The following is a 6,814-nucleotide window of genomic DNA, read 5'->3' as shown; positions in this document are numbered from 1 at the left end:
TGATTATGTGAACTATGGCAGCTGTCACCAGAACAGTAACAGTATCCCGGTAGGGTATTGAAGCTCCTACCAAATGGTTTTGGATCAGGACAAGTCCCCTGCATGGGAGGCAGAGCATTAAAGACACTAAGTACCTGGCAAAATGATAAATGAAAACCAAGCAGGAGCCCTGGAGGATGCTAATACTGCTCATAAGGGAACCAAGATGTGAGGGAAAAGTTAGGAAGGTTTTAATTTTGGAATCATATATTAGTGCCTGGGTTTTTTAATTGCCACGCAGATTTTAGAAAGGTTGAAAGCAGAGACTCAAGCAATGATGAAAAGGGTGAGCAGTGGGCAGCATAACTACATACTTGTTAGGAATGACAGAGGCCCAAGTCTTCTAGAGGATAGTATTCCAGCACAATCTGCGAAGAACTGAGAAAGGTAGAGGCAGAGAAATTCAATTAAGTCCTGACCAAGTCTCACAGTGGAACATAAGTTTTATTCAGATAAAGTATTCCAGTGTTATAATTTATCTGAGCCAACATTTCACAGGTGAAATGCTGTTGGACCCCAGGACAACTAGGTAGAAGGTGGGTATAGCTCTGGTTCATATGTTTATATCACCATTTCTGGACATAAGCAATGCAAAGATTATATCCTGTCACTTATGGGACATTGTATGAATTAAAAAGCATATATTTATTTAACACACTAATGTTATTAACAAGACATATAAAAAATATCTACTTGCTGAACTATAATCCTCAATATTGATTTATACAAGGAATGCATTGATAGATCAAGAAGTGAATTTCAAGGGCTCCTTGGTGGCTCAGTGGTTAAGCGTCTGCCTTTAGCTCAGGTCATGATACTGGGATCCTAGGATTGAGTCCTGCATCAGGCTCCCCAAAGGGAGCCTGCTTCTCCCTCTGCCTGTCTCTGCCTCTCTGTGTGTCTGTCTCTCATGAATAAGTAAATAAGTAGATCTTTTTAAAAAGCTGAATTTGATATGAATTTTATCACCATATGAGACAAGAAAAATAATTCTTTAATAATTAAAATCTTACCCCAAGTAGCTTTATATAAATATGTATATTAGGTACCAAACAGAAATAGGCATGGGCATGGAAATGAAATTAAAAACAAAGACATCAGCCTAAGTGTCCATTGATAGATGAATTGGTAAAGAAGATGTGATATATATATATATATATATATATATATATATATATATATATATATCCATACACCATGGAATGTTACTCAGCTATAAAAAAATGAGATCCTGACATTTGCAACAATATAGACAGACCTAGAAAATATTATACTAGGTGAAATAAGTCAGACAGAGAAAGACAAATGCCATATGATTTCATTTATATGTGGAACTTAAAAAAAAAAAAACAAATGAACCACAAAAAAAGCAGAAAGAAATCCATTAATACAGAGAAAAAAAAATGGTATTTGAGGGTGGGATGAGTGAAGCAGGTAAAAGGGAGTGGGTGGTACAGGCCTCCAGTTATGGAGTGAATAAGTTATAAGGATAAAAGATACAACACAGGATGACAGATGGTAGCTACAAGTTTGATGAACATAGCATAACATTATAGTTGTAAAATCACTATGTTGTACACCTGAAACTAATGTAACATTGTGTTAAGATAAATAAAATGATAAATAAAATATTTATTAAGATAAAATTAAAATCTTCAACTTGACAATAAAAATTTTAAAAATTTAAATTAAAAATAGAAAGTAGGGGATCCCTGGGTGGCTCAGTAGTTTAGAACCTGCCTTCGGCCCAGGGCGTGATCCTGGAGTCCCGGGATTGAGTCCTACATGGGGCTCCCTGTATGGAGCCTGCTTCTCCCTCTGCCTATGTCTCTGCCTCTCTCTGTATATGTCTCTATATCTCTCATGAATAAATAAATAAAATCTTTAAAAAAATTAAATAAATAAATAGTAAAAACAAAGACATCATCTCTTAAAGTCTCTACTTCATATTTGATGATCATTTAATATTACCCTATTAATATAAAAAAAGGCATGCTGTCAATCTGCATAGGATGTTCAATTAGTTAACATATTAATATTGTTTTTCCAGTTAGTGGTTTACAAATACCAGTAGTTTTTCATAGTTGCTATCATTTTCATCAATTTAACTAATTTTTCATATATTATTTCAGGATCTTAGAATATATGCATGTCATCATGAAGAAAAAAAGAAAATTATGTACTGCATTAACTTTTTATAATAGACTTCATTTTGGGGGGGTGGTTTTGGATTCATGACAAAATTGAGAGGAAGGTACACAGATTTCCCATATATGCCCTGCTGTGATTTATGTATAGCCTCCTACATTATCAGTGTCCCCCATCAAAGTGATACATTTGTTAAGATTGGTTAACCTACACTGACACATCATCATTCTTAGAATTCATAGTTTACATAAGGGTTCACTTTTGGTGTTGTATATTCTGTGGGTTTGGACAACTGTATGATGACATGTGTCCATCATTACAGCACCATACAGAGTAGTTTTCACTGCCCTACAAATCCTTTGTGCTCTACCTATTCATCCTTCTCTCCCCCTAAACTCCGGAGAACCGGAATTTCCAGTTATCTTGTTACTGAAACCATAGTTTTGCCTGTTCTAGAATATCATAGAGTTGGAATCATAAGTATGCAATCTTTTCAGGTTGACTTCTTTTACTTAGTAATATATATTTAAGTTTCTTCTACATCTTTAATAGCTCTTTTCTTTTAGGTGTTACATAATACTCCATTGTCTGGATGTACCACAGGTCATCCATTCACCTCCAGAAGAACATCTTGATTGCTTTCAAGTTTGGTAATTATGAATAATATTGCTAAAAACATGCATATACAGATTTTTGTGTGGACATAAGTTATCAACTTCTTTGGGAACTATCAAGGAGCACATTCCCAACAGCAATGAATGAGAATTTATGTTGTTCCATATCCTTGCCATCATTTGATGATCTCAGTTGTGGATGTTGGCTAGTGTAATAGATGTGTGGTGGTATCCTGCTTTAATTTTCATTTCCCAGATGACATAAAACATAGAGCATCTTTTCAAATGTTTATTTGCCATCTGTATATCTTCCTTGATGAGGAGTCTATTAAGATTTTTGGCCCATTTTTTAATTGGATTGTTTGTTTTCTTATTGTTGAGTTTAAGAGTTCTTTGAATACTTTGGATAACAGCTCTTCATCAAATATGTCTTTGTAAATATTTTCTCTTGGCTTGTGGCTTATCTTTACATTCTCTTGACAGTGTCTTTTGCTGAGTAGACTTTTTAAAATTTGAATGAAGTTCAGCTTAACAATTATTTACTTTATAAATAATTTCTTTGTAAATGTCATTGCCATACTCAAGGTCATCTAGGTTTTCTCCTATGTAATCTTCTAGGAGGTTTATAGTTTTACACTTTACATGTATGTCTGTGATTTATTTAAGTTATTTTTGTGAAGAGTATAAAGTCTACATCAAGAATCTCTCTCCCATGTTCCATTACCATTAGTTGAAAATACTATTTTCCTCCATTTTATTGCCTTTGCTCTTTGGTCAAAGATCAGCAGACTATATTTGTGTAGGTCTATTTCTGGGTTCTCTATTCTGTTCCATTTATCTATTCATCTATTATTTCACCAACATCACAGTGTCTTGATTACTATAGCTTTTTATTAAGTCTTAGAGTCAAGTGGTGTTTCTCCTCCAACTTTGTTCTTCTTCAAAATTGTATTGGCTATTCTGAGTCTTTTGCTTCTTCATTTAAATATTAAAATCAGTTTATCAATACCCACAAAACAATTTGCTGGGATTTTGATAGGGATTGCATTGAATCTATAGATCAACTTGAAAAAAAATCTGACACCTTGACAATATTGAGTCTTCTTATCCATGAGTAAAGAACCTCTCTTCATTTATTTAAATATTCTTTGAAATCTTCATTGGAGTTGTGTAGTTTTCCTTATATCTTATACATATTTTGTTATGTTTATACCTAAGTATTTCATTTTGGAGGAGTGCTAATAGAAACTGTATTTTTTTACATTTAAAATCCCACTTTTTCATTACTAATATACAGGGAAATGACTGACATATTAGCCTAGTATCCTGCAATCCTGCCTGTAATCACTTATTATTTTCAGGAATTTTTTGTCTATTCTTTCAGAATTTCTACATAAATGATCATGTCATCTGCAAATACAGTTTTATTTCTTCCTTTCCAACCTGCATACCCCTTATTTCCCTTTCTTGTATTGCATTAGTTACAACTTCCAGCACAATGATGAAAAGCAGTAGTGAGAAGGAACAATTTTGCTTTGTTCTTGATCTTAGTGAGAAAGTTTCAAGTTTCTTTTTTTTTTTTTTTTTAAGAGAAGTAAGCCTTTATTTCCTTGTTTCACAAAAACTTGGCTGAATTGGTTGCTTTTTGGTGATTAGTCAAGGAGACCAAATTCCATGTCCTCGTCCAATTCCTCCTACTCTACCTTTGCTTCAACCTTGGCTGGGGCTGCAGCAGCAGCAGGTGCAGCAGTGGTGGCAGCCGCCACAGGAGCAGCAGCCACAAATGCAGATGGACCAGCCAAGAAGGCCTTGACCTTTTCAGCAAGTGGGAAGGTGTAACCAGTTTCCACAGACAAAGCCAGGACCCGCTTGTATCCATTGATGGTAGAATGGGGCACTGATGCAACAGTCGGGTAACCTATCATGCAGACATACGCTGGCAACGTTGCGGACACCCTCCAGGAAGCGAGAATGCAGAGTTTCCTCTGTGATGTCAAGCACTTCAGGGTTCTAGATGCTGCCATTGTCAAACACCTGCTGGATGATCAGCCCAAAGGAGAAGGGGGAGATGTTCAGCATGTTCAGCAGTGTGGCTTCGCTGGCTCCCACTTTGTCTCCGGTCTTAATCAGCTGCACATCGCTCAGGATTTCAATGCTGCCCCTAGAGATCTTAGTGGTAATGCCTAAAGCCTGGAAGAAAGAGGTCTTCTCGGGCCCCAGACCTGTGTTCTGGGCTGACCCAGTGACTTCACTTGGAGCTATGGCACCAGCATGGGCAGCAGCAGGCACCTTATTGGCCAGCAGCATGTCCCTGATCTCAGTGAGGTCCTCCTTGGTGAACACAAAGCCCACATTCCCCGGATATGAGGCAACAGTTTCTCCAGGGCTGGGTTGTTCTCCAGATGCCCTTGGATGGCCTTGCATATCATGGTGTTCCTGCCCATCAGCACGACAGCCTTGCCACGGAGGGACATGCGGATCTGCTGCATCTGCTTTGAACCCACATTGTCTGCTCCCACTGTGAAGCATTTTGGATAATCATCCAAAAGTTGGATGATCTTAAGGAAGTAGTTGGATTTCCAGGTCGCCCTGGCTTCCTTGGGCATCACGGTGGTGCGTCAGGGATTGCCACTCAGGGTTTAAAGAGGATGTTACTCCCACAAGGACGCCTGGAGAGAGGAAAGTTTCAAGTTTCTTACCTTTAAGTATTATATTAGCTATACGTTTTTTGTGTAGATGTTCTTTAACAACTTTAACAAGTTCTAAAACAAGAATAATGTTTTTTCCCTGATAAAAACAAGTTGAGGAAATTTTCCTATCTTCTTTGTTTACTTAGAGTTTTTATTATGACTGGAATGTTGAATTTTGTCAAATGCTTTTTCTGTATCTATTGATTTTGGTGTATTGTTTTCTTATAATGTCTCTGTCTAGTTTTTAGGGTAATACTGGCTTCATTGAATTATTTAGAATATATTATCCCTGTTTCCATATCCTAAGAGAAATTGTAGAGAACTGGTACAATTTCTTTCTGATATATTTGGTACAATTCACCAGTGGACCCATCTGGCCCTGCTTCCTCTTATTTTTGAAGTTTATAAATAATGTATCTAATTTCTTTAATAGCCATAGGCGTATTCAGATCACTGCATTAACTTTTGAAAGTCGGATAAGAGGGGATTAAGAAGAGTCATAGAAACTTTAATCCTACACATGGCCCAAATTAAACTAAATGTGGATAGTTACATATCTTCATGTGAAGAATAGTACAAGAGTCATCCCTGAATTCTCTATGTGCTAAGACTTTCCATGTCATGGATTAGTTTTACCCATCCTTCTATAACAAGAACTGATAAAAGTTATGGCACCCAATTTAAGTAGAGTATAATTTACTAACTCACCACCTACAATGCAAGTAAAGTCTACCGTCAAAGAGTTCAAAATTTTCTGGGGCAAGTAACTGCATGGAATTAAGTATTTTTAAACAGCACATTTATATTTAATAAAAGTATATTTCCTATAATGCAAGAGAGGGAGAGATAATAATAGCTAACACTTATTTGGCACTACCTGTGTGTGGGACATTCTTCTGAGCAGTAGGATATATCTTGGAGAAGAATTCACTTTGATTAGGTCATAAAGATGAAAATTTCAACAATTTGATAAAAAGTATTGAAAGATATTCTAGACAAAGAAAAACAGCATGAAGAGAAAAGTAGCAGATAGGAGAATAGAGAATATGATTAATGGAGGCTAATCTGGCATGGCTACTGTATAAGTAGGAAGAAAGTAAGAGATAAATATGGACATGTCGGCAAGACCCATGGGATAGAAGCCTTGGATGCATTTACCCTGGAATTGTTTTGAGCAGAGAAATGACCAGCCATTCCCCTCCAAAACTGCATTTTAGAAACTACTGGTTGGTTTGGAAAAAACAAGATGGAATAATGAGGTCAAGATTAAAAAATACCTATGTGTTTCATAGGGTACCACGGAAACAAACCAGCTCAATAAAA

The 6,814-nt window shown here is 36.3% G+C and overlaps 1 pseudogene; it reads right to left on the bottom strand.

Moving 5' to 3' along the window:
• Positions 1-4,351: 4,351 nt before the first annotated feature.
• LOC100685005 lies at positions 4,352-5,431 on the bottom strand (annotated as a pseudogene).
• Between the last annotated feature and the right edge of the window lie 1,383 nt (positions 5,432-6,814).

The sequence above is a fragment of the Canis lupus genome, chromosome 12, assembly GCF_011100685.1.
Source record: "Canis lupus familiaris isolate Mischka breed German Shepherd chromosome 12, alternate assembly UU_Cfam_GSD_1.0, whole genome shotgun sequence".
Classification (NCBI taxonomy): Eukaryota; Metazoa; Chordata; class Mammalia; order Carnivora; family Canidae; genus Canis; species Canis lupus.
Note: the sequence above shows the minus strand (reverse complement) of the source record. Positions and strands in the feature narration are given on the sequence as shown.